The sequence below is a fragment of the Delphinapterus leucas genome, chromosome 16 (assembly GCF_059928025.1).
Source record: "Delphinapterus leucas isolate spDelLeu-1000000601 "Yukka" chromosome 16, BTC_Dleu_Yukka2, whole genome shotgun sequence".
Taxonomy (NCBI): domain Eukaryota; kingdom Metazoa; phylum Chordata; class Mammalia; order Artiodactyla; family Monodontidae; genus Delphinapterus; species Delphinapterus leucas.
In genome coordinates, this window is record NC_143144.1 from 49,774,665 (window position 1) to 49,795,701 (window position 21,037).

General features: G+C 35.6%; 1 protein-coding gene and 1 long non-coding RNA gene across 10 annotated transcripts in view; one reads left to right on the forward strand and one right to left on the reverse strand.

Moving 5' to 3' along the window:
- The window catches only part of LOC149747281 (uncharacterized), a 368,282-nt gene that overhangs the window by 183,101 nt on the left and 164,144 nt on the right, over window positions 1-21,037 (forward strand). The gene's annotated exons all lie outside the window — the stretch shown is intronic.
- The window catches only part of RNLS (renalase, FAD dependent amine oxidase), a 322,501-nt gene that overhangs the window by 108,169 nt on the left and 193,295 nt on the right, over window positions 1-21,037 (reverse strand). The window lies entirely within an intron of this gene.

The window sequence follows — 21,037 nt, forward strand, 5'->3', positions numbered from 1 at the left end:
CAAGCATTTCACCCTATTTTAACAACCACCATATAAGGTAGAATATTATTCCCATGTTACCAGTGAGGAGACTAATGCTCCATCTCTTACGGACTTCTTAAAGTTCTTCCATGTCATACAGTCATTTGTTTGCCTGTCATCTTTCTGTCAGTGGACTATCATAGTTTCTTAAGCACAGGGACCATACCTTAGTCTTTTTTGTTATAGTCCTCTACCCTATTAATTACAGAAATACAAAGGAGGAAAGTATAAAGAGAGAGAAAGGCAAACACAGACATGCAAAGTTAGTTAAAATGTAGGAGGTAAATAATCAACAAATGGAAAGACTGGGAAAGTAATTAGGCAGGTTTGGGTTCAAATCCTGACTCTACCACTTACTGGGTAGGTGACCGTAGGCAAGCCACTTATTCTAATTACAGTCCTTTTGTCTTTAAGTGGCAAAAATAGTACAGGATGCATTAATCTGTTGTGAGGATTACATGAATAATGCACAGCACAGTGCTTGGCATATGATAAGTGTTCAGTAACCATTTTTTCTATTAGAGAGAGAAAAATATTTAGCAAAATGGGACAATGCTCCATCCTGGGATGAAGAACGAAAAGACTTCCCTCACGTTTTAATTTCCATCTCCAGTCTTCCTACCTTTAAGGGTCTCAGGAAGCTGCTTGTTCATGTACCACATTAATAATTTGGGTTTCAGAGAAGGCAATAGTTCTATTCTGAAGGCTTAAGTCAGGCCAGTTCAGAAATGGAGCATATGAAAAATTCTCATTTAATTGGTGAAAAATATCCTAATCTAAATCAGTAGGGATTGGCAAACCTCAAGGATGGGGGTAACTTTAGCTAAACCTTAGAGAAGTGGCTTTAGGAGGAAGAGAGAAAACATGAAGGATACTCAAATTATTTAAGCACAGTAATAATCCTACACATTATCACAGCATATTCTTGGCTACAAACTAAGACCTCATTTAATCTTCACAAAAGTCCTGCAAGATCTGCCATTCTAATTTTACATCTCTGTGAAGCTGAGATTCAGAGAGGTTAAGTAATTTTCCCTAGGTTACACAGCTTCCAAGTCTGTGCGGTCAGGATGAAGCTAGAATTCCCGCATCGGAGTCATGCCCGTCTTCTTTACTCCACACTTCCCCTCCTGATCTGTAAGTTAGTCTGAGCTTCAAAATGAACTTTAGCATTTCTTTCTATTCTGACATTAATGGTTATTTTGCACTCAGAAGTAAAAGCCATCATTCCCTTGAACCATCATTTTCTGTCTTAATAAAAGATTTATCTACTTGATGAACAAATGATCTTTTGACACTGGCCTTGTTACACTCAATGTATCCTGGGCTTCATTTTATTATTTACTCTACTTTTAGAGTTATGGGGCCTGATATTATGCTTACTGCTTTCTGAGCTGGAGGAGGTGAAGGAGACTAACACTAGCAGTTGAGCACGTATTGTGTATTTGGGGGGTTATCACTAAGTTTCCCATTTTTTCAATTAAAAAAAATAAACCTACAAAAGAGTGAAGTCAGTTATTTAGCAACTGAAAGGGCCTAAAACTCTTTTTTGAAAAAAAATTTTTTTTTCTTTTTACCAAAACCGAAGGGTCAACTAGGCTGACAACCAAACTGGACCTTTTCCTCCCCGCCACACACATTTGCACATTTAGCTAGTTTTTAGACAAGCTGCCAAGTGGCAAATCCCACTGGGAAGACTTTGAAAAGGTAATTGATATCTATATAGAAACAGAGGTTAACCTTAAACACCCTTGTCTGCTTCAGGGACTCTACAATTCATTCTGAGAACAGGGAGGTGAGACTTTTGACTCAAACAATCTCAAATTCTGAACATATTCATTTACAAAAAAATTTACCTTCAGGGCCCAGAAAGTTTATCATCGTTGCAGGACCTAACAAAATGGTTTTATTTTGTTTGAAAATTTTTTTAATGCAAAATGCTGGAGGGAGCAGCCCTAGGTCATGGATACATATATTTTGGCAAGAAAAATAATAGGTTCTTTACTATTGTGTATTCAAAAGGGCCATATATCCACAAAATAAGGCTCATATAAAAGTGCCTGATTCCAATATAATGAATCTTTACCAGGACGTCATCCTCATTTAATTCTGAACCACTAGGATTATATAATCTCTGTAATTATACACACACAAACACACATACATGTATTATATATATATATAAAACATGTATGTGTGTTTGTGTGTATAATAATATATTTTACTTATATAAATATATTTTATATATAATATAAAAATATATATAATATATTTTATATATATTTTATATAATAATATATTTTATGGCTATCTGATGTAAATAAAGTGGCTATAAATTGCATTGAATGGGGTAGCTTACATTCGTACTTCTGTCAGTTAGGAGGACTGTCCTTATCCCATTCTCCTTGTGCCTATGCCTGTGTGTGCACACATGTATGTACATGTGGGTATGGGGGAGGGGAAGAACAGAGGGAGAAAGGAAGAGGGGGGGAGAGCAAAACAGAAGACCGGAACTGTACTCCTCAATAACGTCAAGTGAGTAATTTCATTTTTTTGTTTTCTAATGTAATTTTATTCTTTTAGTCTCCTAACATATAAAAGAGGGCTAGACATACATATTCTGCCTTATTTCCTGTGTGGTTTGGTGATGATCTCATTCATTCGTCATTGCCTACTTTATGGTGCCAGGTATCGTTCTAGATGTGAGGGATATAATAAAGAAAGATAAAGTTCCCGCTGTCAGGTAGCTTACATACTAGTGGTAGAGAGACCAATTATCAATAAATAACTAAGTAAATGGTATGTCAGTTGGTGATAAGAACTATAAAGAAAATTAAAGCTGGGTAAAGGGATGAGAGTGACAGGTCTGCGTAGTGAGGCTACTTTAAATAGGCTGTCAGGGATATATGTCTCCTCTGAGGATTTTATTCTGATTGACAGGGGAACCATTCCTACTGGTTATAAGCCAAGGACAAATATGACCTGACTTCTGCTTTAAAAATTATCATTCTGGCTATAGGTGAAGACTGCAGGGATGCATGAGAGGAACTGGGGCAAACAGCTATTGCAGTAGTCTTAGATGGGAGGTAACAGTAGAGAAGGTCAGAAGTGGTTACATTTTGGATGTAATATATGTGTGTCTGTATGTGCATGTGTGTGTGTGTGTGTACACATATGCATGTATAAATACATACCTTTGAATTATATATATTTTATAAATATATATGTACATGTATTATATATATACGGATGGCACATACACACACATACATATATATAATGTAATTTTAATTGAGGTTTAATATAACTACAGAAAAATAGGCCTTGAATTTTCATAAAGTGAATGCACCAGTATAATCACCAGCCAGATTAAGAAACAGATCATTACCAGAACCCCAGAAGCTACCTTCTTCCTCCTTTACAGGTACTCCTTGCCAAGGGTAATCAATAATCCTGAATTCTAACACCATAGATTAGTTGAGCTGTTTCTGAATGTCACATAAGCAGAATGATGTTGTATGTACTCTTTGTGTCTGGCTTCTTTCACTCAATATCATGCTGGTGATATTTTAATTGCTGTTACACGTAGTTGTACTTAATTCTCCTTATGGGATAGTATTGCTTATATGTATCTATCCATTCTACTATTGATGTACATTTGGATTGTTTGCAGTTTTGGGTGATTACAGAGGTACTGTGAAGAACATATGTATGTGCTTCTCTTGGGTGTATACTAGTACAGGAATTCCTGGATCGTGGGGTTCCTTATGTTCAGCTCTGGTAGCTACTGCCAAATGGTTTTCTAAAGTGTACCAATTTGTGCTCCCACCAAGGGTGTATGAAAGTTTAGTTGCTCTACAACTCCATCCACATTTGCTACAATCTGCCTTTTTAATTTGGGATGTAGTGATATCCCATTGAGGTTTTAATTTGTGTTCCATGACGACTAATATTTGGAAGCTTTTCCATGTTTATCTGGATATTCTTTTATGAGTGCCTGTTCAAATCTTTGCTTATTTTTCTTCTGGGTTATCTGCCGTTTTCTTATTGCTACGTAGGAGTTCTTTATATATTCTGGATATGAGTCTTATATGTGAATTATAAAAGCTTTTTCCCCCTCAGTAGCCTGTCTTTTTACTCTCTTAATAGTGCGGTTTGATGAACAGAGTTTTAATTATAATTTAGTACAATTTACCATTTTTTCATTTATAGTTAGCCCATTTATGTTCTGTTTAAGGACTCTGCCTACTCCAGGGTCTTGAAGATATTCTCTTATTTATTTTCTCTCAGAGCTTTATTGGTTTACCTTTCATAGGATTTTGGATATATTTTGAAGATAAATCAGCCAGAATTCCTGTTGGCTTGAAAAGGTGGTGTGAAGGAAAGAGATCAAATGAGAATACATGGAACACTACTTCTCACCTACCCTAGTTAATAAACAACAACTTTGTTGTTCTATAATTTTAAAAGTTACAATATAAAAATAAGACACTACATTATAAGCAACTTGAGGAAAAAGACTGTGCCTCATGACCTTTGTGTGTCCAGATCCCAGGACAATGACTGATGCAATGTGGGCATTCCATAAATATTGATGAATACATGTCTATTTTAGAATATTTGGAAAGTACACATAGGTATAAAGAGGCAAAAGGGAAAATAATAAACACTATATTCTCATTATCGAAACAGCTATCAATATTTTGACACTTTTTCTTCAGTATTTTCCTGACTTTTTCCCTTAAACATGGCTGTGACCATATCGTACATACAATTTTATATACTGCATTTTACAAAATATCTCATTGTAAACATAATTTTTAATGCCCCCATACAATTTTAAGGAATGGATGTTGTGTAATTTGAATTTAACCGCTTCATTAATGTTGGACATTTGTTTCCTTTTTGGTCCCTTATAATTAAAGCTGTTATGTACATCTTTGTGCATAGATCTTTATTTACGTTTCTGATTATTTCCTTAAGACAGAATATTGGAAGTGGAATTACTGTTAAATTGACATTCAGAAAGATGCACCAATTTACACTTCCAACAACAGTGTATAAAAGACCCATTTCACTGTTTCCTTGCCTGTGATTATTACATTTTCTCTTGATAACTTAATAGGAAAAACAGATCTCATTTTAGTTTTAATATATATTTCTTTACCGACGAGACTAAACATTCTTTGTATATCTACTAGTGCACATAGTCTCTTTTGGAAAAAAATCTGTTCATGTTGTTCTGCTAATTGGTCTATTAAATTCTTCATGTTTTTAAGTTGATTTTTATCAATGGGTGATATATTATAGAGATTCTCCATTTACTCTACATTATAAAATTTTTCCTGTGTGCTGTTTATTTTTAGTATTGTATATGATATTATAATATTTATTTAGATAATCTGTTTTCTCCCCTTCCTTCCTTCCTCCCTCCCTCCATCCCTCTCTCTCTCTCTATCTTTCATCTTTCTTTCTTTCTTTCTTTCTTTCCTTCCTTCCTTCCTTCCTTCCTTCCTTCCTTTCTTCCTTCCTTTCTTTCTTTCTTTCTTTCTTCTTTCATTTCTGAAGGTCTGTGTTTTCATAAAAAAGTACTGCTCTCAACTGAATTTCTCCTTACCGAAGGCTGATGTTTTTTGGCATGACAATGAATATTTCAATATAGATAGTAAAACAAACACCTTTTAGCATTAAGTTGGCATTCATTATCAATATTGTAGTTCATGGTAAATGTTCACATTGATGGTCACTCTGTGCTAAAAGCAGTAATCTCCTTCTTAGAAGTTTTCTTGTTTATAGCCAGTTATAGAGGATTGCTAATTTCCCAATTTGCTACCATATATAAAGAATTTCAGCTCAGGGACAGTTGAAGTTAGGAAGTCAATTTGTATTATAATTATTTAAGCTCTGCATCAGGGGATACTGGCTGCTCTTGATTTGCTTATTATTGCTTATATCTTTTATACTGAATTCCAAGAATGTCAACAAGTTTTATGCACAAATTCAATTCCTAATATTAGACCATCTAGTTCTGTGGGTACATGAAGCCAATAGTATTTTAGCCAGAGTAGCTGGTTTCTCTTTACTCAAAGTGGTTGTAGAAATAGTGTTGAAAGGCCCATTTTCCATGAATAGTTCTCCTAGCAGGCCAGTAGAGTGTGAACTTTCACCATTCGTGAGTCACCGCTCTCGTGTACAAGCGTCCCAGAGCCAGTCTCATTTCACTTTACCTGGAATAAATTGAATGTTCACGTGGACTCTGTAGGTATAGAAGTCATAACTCCTGGAAGCACATTTTCAAAAATAGTTTTCTCAAGCAATAAATCTAAAGTTTATTGGGGACAGACTTCAGCAGTTATATCTATGTGGGATTTCCCCAGGGAAATATTTCTTTCATCCTGAGAAGTATCTCTGGAGTCAGAAAAATTTGGATTTGAGTTCTGGCTCTGACACAGAATCTGTGTGATCTTGGTCAAATTGCTTAATCCCTCTAAGCATCTGTTTTCCTATAAAATGAGAATGATAACAGTGCTGGCCTTAAAGGATTGTTAAGAAAATTAAATGAGATAATATCAAGTGCTTAGCACAACGCCTGGCAAATTAAGTGTATTGCAAAAACCCAACACTATAGCTCTTGAATTTAAAAGCCTTTAGAGGTGTCTATATGTGTAACATACTTTATAAAAAATTTTTAAAAAGCCTTTAGAGGCAACATCCTAAGTTTCAAGCATATCAGGATAATACTAAAGTTATCTCTTTGGTAAGTGGAGTATACATACTGGATACACTTCACTTTTCAGAGCACAGGGTAAAAAAAAACAAAGCTTTTCTTTGAAAAGTAAGGAGTATTAAAGATGCTAAAACCATTTCAGATAATAGTTTTTGAAAAGTAAAATAAATTATGGGCTTCCTTAGCTATCTAATTTAGAATGCTGACTGTTTCAAAGATTTATCTTTTGAAAGGAATGAAAACCCATATTTTGTGTCATTATTCTAGTATGTCGGCATTACATTTTCTTAATCCTAATCCTATCCCAGGATTATATAAAAATGAAAGGTTTCAAACAAATAGACTTCTCTGTATTGTCTTTTGGTCACTTAATAAAAATATACTGATTAAAAATTTTGGATTAAGCTGGTTTCATACTCACATGTTTAGGGAGAACGCTAATCATTATCTGAATACAAATTTTAACAGGTGCATCATTCCATCTAGTTGCTACATATTGCTGTTTTCTGGAAGTCATTAGAACACATTAAAAATCATAGGCATCTTAGGACAATTAAGTTCATATCTAGTAAGAGAAGGTTATCATGTTTCCCAAATTTTGTGGGATCCTAAAATCAATGCATTAAGTGGCATTAAAAAGGGAAGAAAAGAAAGATACTTCCTACTCGCACTTCACCAGATGAATCAGAAAGTGAAGGAAATGTAAGAATTTAGGTGCTGACGTTTATTTGTCCCAGTGGGCATTCCAGAGTTGTGAGGTATTTGAGGGGATAGATACTAAATGGCTGTCTGGGTCAATACTGCCTTAATGAGAACATTTGCACTTCTCACAATTGTAAAGTTTCCTTCCCCTCATTTTGGTGACCAGGTATACCACTAAAAATGTATTTGGTTTTTTGAAGTTCACAGGGTATTAATATGTTGGAATACTATGTAAATTTAAAGAAGTCATAAACTGCATTTATTGCCTTGGTAAAAAAAAAATTCCATAAAACACTGAGACATAAAGATACTAAAGTTTCTAAGATCCAATAACACTTAATTGATCGTGACTTTATCTTACTTTGTGGTAAAAATAAAAATAAACAAGGCATTATTTTAGGAGCAAGTTCTTAGGCTTCCATGATTAAATAGGCACGTCTGCTATAAAATGTCTCTGCAGTACTGTGAAAGCGAAAGCCCAAACTGTTAGTGCTGTTACCAGCACTGATGATGAATCAGGTTCCCTCCCCTCTCCCCAGTGATCCAGGAGGGATTTTTAGTCCCTGCTGTTTCCCATCTCTCTAATCATAAGGAACAATCTGTCAAGGACAAAAAAAACATTGTTTTCTCTCTGGTCTCTGTTTCTGCTTTCTTGCCACTCTGTGAAAAAGAGGACTTAGCTATACAGATGTGCCTGTAGTTGGCTCTTCATAAAGTCTTTGACTTTCTTGCAATCATATGAAGTCTCCGCTGTTTCACAAACTCACTACCCACCCTCCTCTTTCTCTGGATGGAGGTTCTGTGAAACTAAAATGATAGTCAATTTTTTCTATAGCAACTAGTTCTAACCATGGGATTAGAAAAATAAACATTTTTTAATGTAGAAGCTGTTTCCTGAAAGAACGTGGGATTATTTAACTCAAGCATTGTTTACTGTAAGTCCACTATGCATCCAGCACTATGCCAGTCACCATAAAATACCTCTTAACAAAACGCTTAGAAGACTAGGATAGATTTTGGACTGAGACATTAAATAATTTTACCCTGGTTATTATCAATTTTATCCCTGGGAACCTTCTTTTTGGATTGCAGAATAGAAATGTGATTGGCTTTTCCTGTTCTCTTTGCAGAACACGTACAGTAAGTCTGGAAACCACAATAATAAGGTTGGAAAATGCTTGCCTTGTTTCCATACATTCTAAATTTTTAGATTATTATGCCATCATTCTTATTGTAGGAAAAGTGCTGAGTTTCAGATGAGAAAGAATATAATAATAAAGCATTGTGTGTACTCTTATACAAAATGTCACAGAATATCATACATATTTTACAGCTGCTCTTCCCAGCCTATCCATTTAATTACTTTATGGCCATGCCACTCATGAGCAATATAGTCATTCTAAAATTCATAATAGTAAAAACTTTATTACATGTCACCTCATATTTTTATACAGATATATATTTTTATATTTATGGCTAGAGTTAATTTATACAGGGGCAATGACTTGGAGAATTAATATTGTAATTCAAAACTTTCATAGTTTTAGAAATTAGAAAGCAATATTTGCTGGGATCTGGAATCTTCAGCATTAAGGCAAAATGTCAGAGTCTGGTGGTGTGAGCTCTAGGACACTCGGAAATATGTTCACCTTGTACTTTCCAAATCCGCCAGCATCTTTTCTGTTTACATAATAACAACTCCCCACAATGCTTAGATAAAGCCAAAGCAAATAAAGTGGACTTGGGAAAAAAAAACTGTAAGTGGCACCAGACTTCATTTAGTGGAAGCCTACAGCATTTTACTTATTTTAAAACCAGCATACTCCCATAACTAACAAAAATCTCAATTTGATGAAAAGCACAATTGTTTTAAAAGCTTTTTTGTTAATTTACCGGTAAAATATTGTTCATTTTTCTTTGTTATCTTTGTTTTGTTCCCATTTAAGTTTTTACTGCCAGGTTTCAATCATTTCCCCCTATTTCTCATCTTACCTTCACATCACTGCGAATGTTTAACATGAAAGATTTGACAGAGGTTATCCTTAATTGAACACTTGCATTTCTGAGCCTCAGCAAAAACCTTTCTGTGTATAAATAAGTGCATATCAATATAATGTGATACACATATTTCTCCTTACTGAGCGTCAGTTTCCTCAATCTGTTAAGTAGTGGTATGACCTAGCTTAAAGGGTTGTTATGAAGATTAGAAATTTTGTTCTAAATATTATTTTTAAAAGTTTTAGAAGTTTTATATTCTAAATATTATAAAATTATATATACACTTGGCACAAAATAGGGACAAATAAAAAGTAATAATAACAAGTATTGTTCTTGTTCTTGTTGCAGGGAAAGGGATTAACAAGATAGCCTTAACTGATACAGAAAGGTACAGGAAAGTATAGGAAGATACAATTGTTAAAAGGACATTTAGAAGTGGGAGCAAGGAAGGAAGAATACAGAATTTTTCCTAGCTCATCTTTGGAAAGATATAACTTTTATAGCCAATTGTATAGCCTCAAGGTGTTTGCTTCTGATCTATAACTTAACTTCATTTAAGCACTATTTTATAAAATTTATTAAAAAAATATTTTACTAGGTATGGGTTTTTACTAGGTATCTGTTATTAATCAAAGTTAGTATATAATTTATATTAATACAGTTAACCAAAGTATCTCTATAGGCTGGAACACAGTAGGTAGTTTTCTTCCTTCTTATGACATATTCCAGACTCATGGTTCTACCATTTGTGGTCAGAAACATAAATTCCTCCTTTGCTTTCCTGTCCTCAAATACCTGTTTACTCTTTGCTTGCAGGTAAATGTGTACATCTGCTAGGGCATGATCTCCATGATGGGATGACAAATGGGATCTTATTGTATTATTTAAAGAGCAAATTCCAAAGATCAACTCTTTCTCCACACCTGTGTCTGCTTAGGGACATTAAAATGGAGCTAGTCTCATTGATTACAAGCAAATTTAGAGTAATATTATTGGATTACTTGCTGAAATCTTTTCAGACATATCTGGTTTCACCCTAGGTTATGGATATCTCATGTATATGAGAATTCAATGGTAGATCCTTTTTCCATGCTTCCACCTACCCACCTCACCCTCACCTCCAGCTTAGGCAGCAAACATGCTGTCCTGGTTAGATGGACACCTGATGGCTTACACTTGCCACCTCCTTTCCTCTACTACAAACCCAAATACCTCCTCCCACTAGTCCTCTTCCTCATCCAAGTTGTCCTGTAATCTCTTCTTAGGTTACCAAGTGCCTTCTCTTCTCTTCCTCTTTTATTCTATTTATGAACAAGACATGGGCCACTACCACAATAACAGAACAGAATAATTCCTTGAGCTCCATTTTCAATAAATTGAAATGGCTTTAATACTTGGTGATGGAAGGATAAGGAAAGCCACATGTTTTGTAGAGATATTAGAAGTAATAAACGATCTAACTTGTAAGAGTTCCCTGGAGCCCTCTTCTGAATCTCACAAATGACTCCATCTACCTCCTCATCTGGCTTTTTCTCAATAACCAGTGTCCAATATAAATAGAACAATTGTATTGTTCTCTATTTTATTTGAGCAAATGAATAGTATTTCTATTTTATTAATGGTAAATAAGTTTTTGTGGGCAAGACTGAGATAGCAGATTAGAACATTGTTGCTGTAAGAATACACATTCCTAATTCAAAACAACCAGATTACCAACAGAGAGTTTATAGACTAAGAACTGCCTGCAGTGGGAACTGATTTACGCTCTGGTTTCTCACTCAGTACCAATTTTACTATGCTAGGTTGTCCTCTTTGAAGATGCAGGGACATGGTACAAAAGGAGAAAATCAGAATAGTCAGCCCATAAAAAAGTTAATTCACCTCTATTTCGAGTAATGCATATTGAGAAATTGAATTGAATGATGCAGTGAATAAAATATTTATTTCTTATATGTAATATAGATGAATCAATGTCACTCTCAGAAATTTAACTTTTTAATTTGCTAGCTTGGTATTTGTATTTTACCAGCAAGTGCAAAAGAATAACCTATCATTCTCTTGCAAGTGTCAAAGAGATGATATTGAGGGGAAAGCAGCTCCAGCTATTACTCCAGGATGGCTGGAAAAAGCAGGCACTCTTCATTTTTCTTTGCTAGTCCCTGAACCCCCTGCCTTTATTTCTATGGTGCCAAGAACCAAAATCATGGTGGGATTATGAATTTGCATAACAGTATATACAGCAATCCAGTTGTATGAAATTAATGCAAATCTTCTGCTATGTACCGTGTAGTTAACTATACAATTAACATTATGTAAATATCACAGGTACAGTAAATAAACATAAAATCATACATTCACATTAATAATACTGAAAGAACACAGATGGCTTTGGTAAAGAACACAAAACATTTTCTTTTTGGAAAAAAATTTTCTTTGTTCTAATAGTCATGGTAAAAATACCACCCTATATGCTAATACACTTAACAGGTAAAAAAACAACATAATACTTTAAACTTCACCAGAAATAGCAACCCATTAGTTACAAATCATTTATTAAACTTAAGAAACTCTTTTATATAGGAAAATTCTCTTGAAGCAAAATGATATTTGTATGGCTTATTAAAATCATGAAATTATCTGCATGAGTTTCTTGCTTTCTTGAATACAATTCAAATAATTCTTTAAAAAGCTCAAATACAAAATAAGGTGTATTCTGCATGTTTCTCTCTCTCTTCCTCTCGCTCTCCTCTCACCCCTCTCTTCTCTCTCTCTCTCTCTCTCTCTCTCTCTCACACACACACACACACACACACACACACACACACACACCATTTTTGTTATTCACTTCTAAACTTAACTCCAACTATAAAATACGGGGAAAAAATGCAATTTTATGTTCAGTAGTGCATATGCTCTAATGTTGAAGAGTGAGTTAAATTAAGGACAGAGAATTTCTTTGCTTTTGTTTACTTAAATGTGAAAATGTATAGCTATTTAAGTGGAGTGTGCAAAATTAGTAATTTTTCATATTCTAATAAAATGGCCAGTTTTTTGGGGGTTTTTTTGCGGTACGCGGGCCTCTCACTGTTGTGGCCTCTCCCATCGCGGAGCACAGGCTCCGGACGCGCAGGCTCAGCGGCCATGGCTCACGGGCCGAGCTGCTCTGCGGCATGTGGGAACTTCCCGGACCGGGGCACGAACCCCTGTCCCCTGCATCGGCAGGCGGACTCTCAACCACTGCGCCACCAGGGAAGCCCCTAACTCTCTTTTTAAATTGAAGTATAGTTGATTTACAATATTGTGTTAGTTTCAGGTGTACAGCAAAGTGATTCAGTTTTATATATATATATATATATATATAGTAATAACCTATAATGGAAAATAACCTATAATGGAAAACAATCTTAATATTTATATATAATATATTATATATATTATATAATAATCTGAATATTTTATGCACATATTTATATATATATTCAGATTATTTTCCATTATAGGTTATTACAAGATTCTGAATTATGACCAACACTTCAATCCATCTTTAATTTATTATTTTATATGGTATGAAGTAGGGGAAATTGAGCTCCTTTGAAGTGGATAGTCAGTTGTCTTTATCATTTATTTAAATAATCCATTCTTTATCCACTGATTTGGAATGCCTCTTTTATCAACTAAATTCTTAAACATATGTCTATTTCTGGACTCTATTCTGACTCACTGATCAATTTGACCATTTCTATAAAAATGCCATTTTATTTTCATTTCTATAGCTTTTTGGTATGTCTTAACATCTGACAGAGCAAGTAACCTAGGCTGGTTTATTCCCCATGCCTCCTGACACTCCAAATTTCTTCGTGAATTTTAAACATTTCATCTTTCAGATGAATTGCAGAAACAACTTGCCAACTGTCTTAAGAAAATTGTTCTGAGTTTATAGATTAATGTGGGGTTAAATGACATTTATTGTATTGAGTTTCTTCTTGACCATGAATATGGTATACTTCCTTATTCATCCAAGTCATCTTTTAGGTCATTCAGTAAAGTTTTAGTGTTTTCTTCATCCAGTCATGTACAATCCCTTGTTTGATTTATTTCTAGGTAGTCTACTGTTTTTGTTATTCTTGAGGATAGAAGTTTTTTTTTAAGTATTATATTTTCTAATTGGTCATTGTTATAGTATAATAAAAATACTGAATTGTGTGTGTATTTATACATATATGTATCAAAATATATTTTATATTTCTTATATTTAGCTTTCTTTTCTTCTATTTACTACTTTATTAGTGTAATAGGTTTTCAGTTGATTCCCCTTGAATTTCCTCTTGAATTATAAATGACCATCATGTCATCTACAAATAATGATAGGATTACCTCTTCCTTTCCAAAATGTATATCTTCAATTTCTTTTCTTTGCATGATTGCATTGGCTAGTGTCTCCTTTACCAGTGCTTCTTGAACTTTAATGTGCATGAAAATCACATGAGGATCCTGTTAAAGTGCTGCTTCTGATTTTAATGAGCTGCCAAGTGATGTAGACCACATTTTGAGTGACCAAGTCCTCTACCCTGTTAAGTAGTAGTGATGATACTGGTCTCTGTGTCTTACTTATGACCTCAGTAAGAATTCTAATTATCTGCCCATTTATGTAGATGAACAAATTTAAATATATTAAGGACCTTGCCCATGTGGCAAATGTCAGAGCAAGGCTCAGCCCTAAGTGAGCAAGTTCAAAGCCTTTGTTCTTAATATTTACTCTACACTAACTTTCTGTGATAAAAGAAAGATTAGTATTTGTCTAACAGAGCCCGTTTTAAAATGCAGATCATGTATCTATCATCTACTTTAGAAAATTTTGCATCAAATTTTTAAATTAACTTTAACATTTAGTTACTTAGAACAGGGGTTGGTAAAAGATACCCCATGGCCCATATCTGACCCCTACCTGTTTTTGTATGGTCCTCCAGCTGAGAATAGTTTTAAAATTTTTAAATGATTGAAAAAATCAAAACAAAAATAATGTTTTGTGACAAACGAAAATATATGTATTCAAATGTTGGTATCCATAAATAAAGGTTTATTGGAATGAGCCATGCTCATTTTTTTACATATTGTTCATTGCTGCTTTCCTCCTACAGTGGCACAGTAAGTAGACTGGTTGTGACATAGTTGGTATATGTTGCTCTTATCACTTTGTGGTGCTGATTAGGTGCACTACAAACCACACTGATGTACTTATGATTTGACTTTAAGTGCCATGCTGTATTGTGACATCTTTTATTATTATTTTTAAATTACCACTGCATACTCATCATGTCCAAATAAGAAGAGAAATGTCAACTTCAAATGGCAAGTAGAGTGGTGTGTGGATGATTCTGTTATCAAATTAGATGGCAAAGCATTGTGCTTATTGTGGAATGATACTACTACAGCTATGCTAAAAAATATACTTAGGCAATACTAGATTTAAATACTAATCACAACTCGCAGGAAAGCAATTGGTCATAAAATCAAAGAATTTTAGATGGAATATCTCATCACAGCAGAATTTTTTTTCCTTTTTTTACAAAAATTAAAAGTGAAAATGAGCCTTCAACCAAAGCAAGTTTCTGACTGTCTCCTTTGCTTCCTAAGCAAGGAAAGCTATTTGCCGATGATGAGTAAATTAAATTGTGTTTGACTGCAACAGTTGAAGAAATTGTCTAGACAAATAAACTTGTTTAAGGCTTGGCTTTCCAGGGAGAACAGTTGCTTGAAGAGTTCAGAATATTGGGAGCAACATCAATAGTCAATTAAAAAACAAGGCAGGGACTTCCCTGGTGCTCCAGTGGTAAAGAATCAGCCTTCCATTGCAGGGGACACGGGTTTGATCCCTGGTAGGGGAACTAAGAGCCCACATGCTGTGGGGCAACTAAGCTCACATGCCGAAACTACACAGCCCACGCGCCCTGTAGCCTTCGCACCACAGCTAGAGAGAAGCCTGCACCGCAATGAAAGATCCTGCATACCTCAACTAAGACTCGACGCAGCCAAACAAATAAAGACAACAAATAAATATTTAAAAAAAAAAAAAACAACGCAAATGATTTTGGGTGGTTTTGCCTGGCTCTTGATGAATTGACATATGTTACTGATACTGCTGAGTTGTTATTTATTTAAAGAGTCAGTCCTGTCTTTGAAGATACTGAACAATTATCTTCTATGAACTGTCTGCATTATAAAAACTATAGGTGAGAATATTTTTGAAGAAATTGAGAGAACACTAATTCAGTATGACCTGAAGGAGAATCTTCTAAGATGTGTTCCAAATGATGGTGGTAAAAATATCGGTTTTTAAGCAGAAAAAAGGCTTAGTTATATAAATTTACAAAGCTTATGAACTTGTAAGGCATTTTAAACCTATGGATATTCATTGTATTATTCACAAGCCAGTGGTTTGTGGAAAATATTTAAATATACCATGTATAATTGAAACAGTGTTCATGGTGAGCTTCCTTTATTTTTGTAGACTTAACCATTATAAATTCTGTATTTGTCAGAATAGAATCTAAATCTGCTATTTCTATACTATATAGCAGATTAATTGCTGAGCAGTGGTAAATTTTTTGTGATTTTTTTTGAGGGCCAAGGTTGAAATTTTTGTAAATGGTATGTGCTACCATCAACTACTATCATTGGACATTGAATGGATTTGGAAATAAGCTTTTGTTGAAGAATTGATACTGCTTCTTAACAAATAAAACCTAAAATTACAAGGCAAATCAGCACTTAAAAGTAAAACTTATACTGTAGTCATTTCAACGACAATTAATGTTGTTTGAATCACATGTAATGTTAAGCTGCTTTATACACTTCTTGTGCTGTCAAAAGTTAAAGAAAGCAAGGCCTCCATTTCCACATAAATATGCACCAGATATATTTTCTGAGTTCAAACTACAGTTCCAGCGGCATTTTTTTGGACCTTGATGCAAGTGCAAATGAAATTTCCATATTTCAAAATCTACTTAACTGTGCAATCGAGGAGCTTCCACCTCCCCTTCAATTGGAAGTAATTAATTTAACGACATGCTAAAAGGCAAATATCAGGAGACAAATCGGATAGAATTCTTTAAATGCCTTCCAAGCAATGAATGTGCTCAATTAAAATCATATGCTCATAGACAGATATTACTATTTGGCAGTACCTATCTGTATGAAAAGACATTTTCAAAAATGAAACATGTAAAACCTCATTATGAATCAGCATTAACAGATGGACATGGGCAACTGATTCTGATGACAGGAAACACTAACTTTGAACCCCAATTAAGTGAAATGATATCCATCCTCCACAATAAAAGAATTCCCTTCTTCTCATTAGGAGACCTATATTACAGAAAATTGTATTCAGTTGTTATTATTAAATTTTCAGTTTAAAAAGAAAAGATTTGTGGAAATTTGTTCTTTCTCTTGTTATGAAACTGCCTAAATAATATGCTTGATTTTGTCTCTTGGCCTGCAAAGACCAATATATTTACTCTCTAGCCCTTACAGAAAAATGTTGCCAATCCCTGACCTAGAATATTCTCTTATGTCTCTTGTCACAAGTGCCAAGTAAAGATAATTCTCAAAATCATCTTATAAGCTCATGTGTGTTGAGTGCTCACTATGTACAAAGCTTTTTCCTTGTGAGAGAGGCACTATTATTTCCAGTTTATGGCATGGAGCCTTTCCTAACGTTGTGTACGCTAATAACTGAATTAACCATGATTAAAACCTGGTGTTCCTGGCTGCAAAGCCTAGGCTGTGTGACCTTGGGGAAATTACTTAACGTCTCTAAACCTCAGTTTCCACATCTGTAAAATGAAGATTATAACTACAGTATCACCTATATCATAGGGATGATTTAAGTATTACATTAATATATGGAAAGCCCTTAGAATAGCTCTAGTGGAGGGAGCTATTCTTTTAGCATGTCATTAAATTAATAACTTCAGTCAGAAATGGACTGAAGGTCCAATAACAGAAAAAAGATCAATAAAATAGTTTATTCTTTAGAAGGAGCTGATGGAGAATAATTCCCAATTCAGCTGGCAAATAGAGCTTTTCACTCATAGAATCTGTGCTATTGGCAGAGGTTTGTCAAGAAAAAAACCCTAATATGTTATAAACATGCAAAAATTAAACACTACATTTAAATCTGACTAATGCAGATATACTAAAGTCGTTGAGAAAGCCAGTTGGGGTCATACCTGGCTTATTCTAACCTTTGCTACTTATAAGCGGTGTGACCTTGGCCAAGTCACTCAACCTCTTTGATCCTCAGTATTCTCCTTTGTAAAATGTAGATTATAAGTAGTTTACCATTCAGGAATGATGTGAGGATTAAAAAAAAAATCATGCATCAAAGTACCTAATACAAGGCTTGGTATAAGAATGAACTCAGTAAATGCTAGTTCATTTCCCTTGGCCTTTCTAAACTGATCCAAAGCAAAACTAAACAACAACAAAATCAACCAAAGTGAAAAACTCCAAACAAAAAACCCCCATCTTATTGATTGGGTGTTGGAGGATTGGGAGACTATTGGGAAGGAAAAAAATGAAAAGACCCTGCTAGAGCTGCTAGATAAAATACAGGACATCCAGATAAATTTGAATTTCAGCTAAACGCCATTTTTTTTCTTTTTCTTTCTTTTTTTTTTTTTAGTATAGGTATACCCCAAATATTGCATAGGGCATACTTATGCTAAATAAATTATTAACTGTTTATCTAAAATTCAAATGTAACTGGGTGCCAGGTATTTTTATTTACTAAATCTGGCAGCCTAGACACGACAGAATTTAGTAAGAAGCCTCTTGCCCTGCACAGCCAACCACCCCCAGAATTCAAAAGAGCCGACTGTGTTTCCAAGTCTCTAACTGCAAAAGCTTCAAGGAAAATGTTGACCCCACCCTCTCTGTCTGTGCCAAGCAAAGGGCCCAGACGGGAACCCCCATGTGACCGATTCTGCCTCCTGCGCGCGGCTCCGTGGGAGCTGGAGCAGAGGCTGCTGGGAAAACCGTGGCAGCCGGCCCACTGTCCCCTTGGGTCCCTCTGCCCCAGGCTTTCCTTCGGGCGGGGCCCTGCGGTTACAGTGCGGTGACTCTTTGTCACTGCACCCCTGCCACGCCCCGCTTAGTCCACCTGGAGGTGGGGGCGGGGTGAGGGAGAGAGAAAACAGGTTGGAGGAGGAAAGAAAAGGCTTATCAATTTAACATTTTTCTTCGCTGGGTTGTGCTTTGCTGTTCTGGTCTGCAAAACTTTAATTATTACTTTGATGCAGGGTGGCTGCCGATTGCCAAGCCTGATTTAGTAGCCTGCTTGCACAAAGTCCGACAGAGATTGCTTTTGTTGCACTTTCGAACAGCTCGTGAAGGTGGCTCTTTTACGTTGAGGAGGAAACTCTGTGGTTAAACTGTAGCCTAGGTATTTTTAGAGCCGTTACCATGTTAACCGAATTTCGTACATTTCACCTGCAGGATATGCAGTAGCGCTTAGGGCCTTCCTTAAACTCTAACAAAAAATATGATTTAACAGTTATTAATGCTGTGCTTAGGACCAACTACATGGTATTAGAAAAGCTACTCACCGAATACGTGGGCTGCCTAAGAATTCCTTTTTGGACGGGTGGTACTATGCCATCAGGGAGTATTTTTTTCCTTGATACGGAATTATTTGAAGGAACCTAACCAAAAGGCTAAAACTGGTTAGCTCTAAAGGTCAGAGCCTGAAGGCAGTGACCCATTTGTTAATCATTAAGCTTTTCTAAGCCGGCTCTGACAGAATTCTGGCTTTCTGCCACTTCTCTGGTCATTTTAAGCTGCAAATTCTTGTACTGTTTCAGTTTTTAAGTAGGTAGCAAAGGTTATGAGAAAGACATCACTTGTTAGTTATTTTTCCTTATCAAACGTCTTTAGGGTTTTAGAAAGCAGAGCTGTTCTGTGTTAAGGGAATCTTCTTAACATCCCAGCTATACAGCATTTAAAGATGGACCAGCAGATCCTCTAAAAAGGGAGGGTTTCTAGCTATTATTCCCATGTTAATTAGCTTCCAAAGATAAACAGGAAGTGAAAGAACACCCACTTAGCCATTAGGTATTAGTTCCCAAATCACTGCTATCCATGGTTTTCTTCAATAATCCCACCACTGAAAGTTGAAGAAACAGGAGCATGATAAGCACAATGTGTTTATCATCTTCTGTCATCAGTTAAAAATTGTAAGAGCTTTAAAATATTGTGAATGTATTTCGTGAAGCCCAATGAGGTTCGAGTGATATGTTTTCACTCCCAAATTTAATGCCAGTTTATGCTCTAGTCTATCTGAATTAAAATTGATTTGTACACTGAAAGCTCCCATAAACAAAACTAAATTGTATGTAGCCAGGGGACATTAAGCTGCTAAAATACTTGCTACAATATTGAACATGGAATAGTTGTTCTTTATTTCTTAAGGGAAAAAAATACAGTCAAATCTTGCTTATCCATAACCCAAACTTCCGGAAGGCTTAAGTATTTGGAATTGCTCCAAACCCCGAACGGGGAGTGGGGAGAGGGATGCAGAGGAAAGACAGGAGCAGGGAGGGGGAGAACGGGCGAGGGAGAGGGAGAGTGGGGGAGAGAGAGGAGAGAGAGAGAGAGAGAGAGAGAGAGAGAGAGAGAATGAGAACCAGCAGAAAGCAAGCAAGTCAGCTTTTAGAAGTAGACCTGAAGCCCTAGCAACACTGAAAAGAGACCTGGAGGTTACATCTGATTGGCTTACCAGCCAGAAGGAATGGTGAGCTCTGATTGGCCGGTGATGATGTCTCCAAATAACCAGCCTTTTTCAGGAAAGCAATTTATGTAGCAGAAGGGACAAGAGACAGAAGAAGCAGGCAAGAAGAAAGGAAAGAGAACAGGGCAAAATGAATGGCAGATTATTTGTAGCAGAGATGATGACTGAGATTAAAATGAGAAAAAGAATAACACCTATTTATAGTACTGCTTACAAGTTTACAAAGTGCTTTTACATGTAATCATTGATATTGTCTTCTCAAAGACCTGCAGGGCTCCCAGAAGTTAAAAAGCATGCCCTAGGTAGCTCAGCTACTCAGAAAAATAGTGGCAGTTTTCTGGTCACAAATCAACACTTTTGGTGCCACACAGGTGTTGTGGAGATGATTTGAAGTTGTCCTGCAGGACAGAGAGTAGTAAATGCTCTGAATGTAGAAAAGGAATCAGAAGCCACATCAGCCTGCAGTTTAGTAGGAAAGGTAAATGGAGGTGGGGGGACGGTTCTCAAACCTCAGACCTTGAAAACGCAGACATAGGGATCATATCTTGGGTATTTGGAAGAGGAGACAATAGTGGTACAAATGAGACTTGTGTCTTAAGAGCTCAGAGGGCAGCTCTGAATCTATTTCAGTAGGGTGTATCACTGTCTTCTTGCACTTATCATGTAGAAATTGGGTACCTATTACTTCCCACCTCTTGCTTTGAAAGCCATTCCTTTCTCAGGCCTAGTAAATAGCATCCACATTTACCAGTTGCTCAAGCTAAAAACCTGAAAGTTATCTTTGTCTTTGTTTTGTCCCC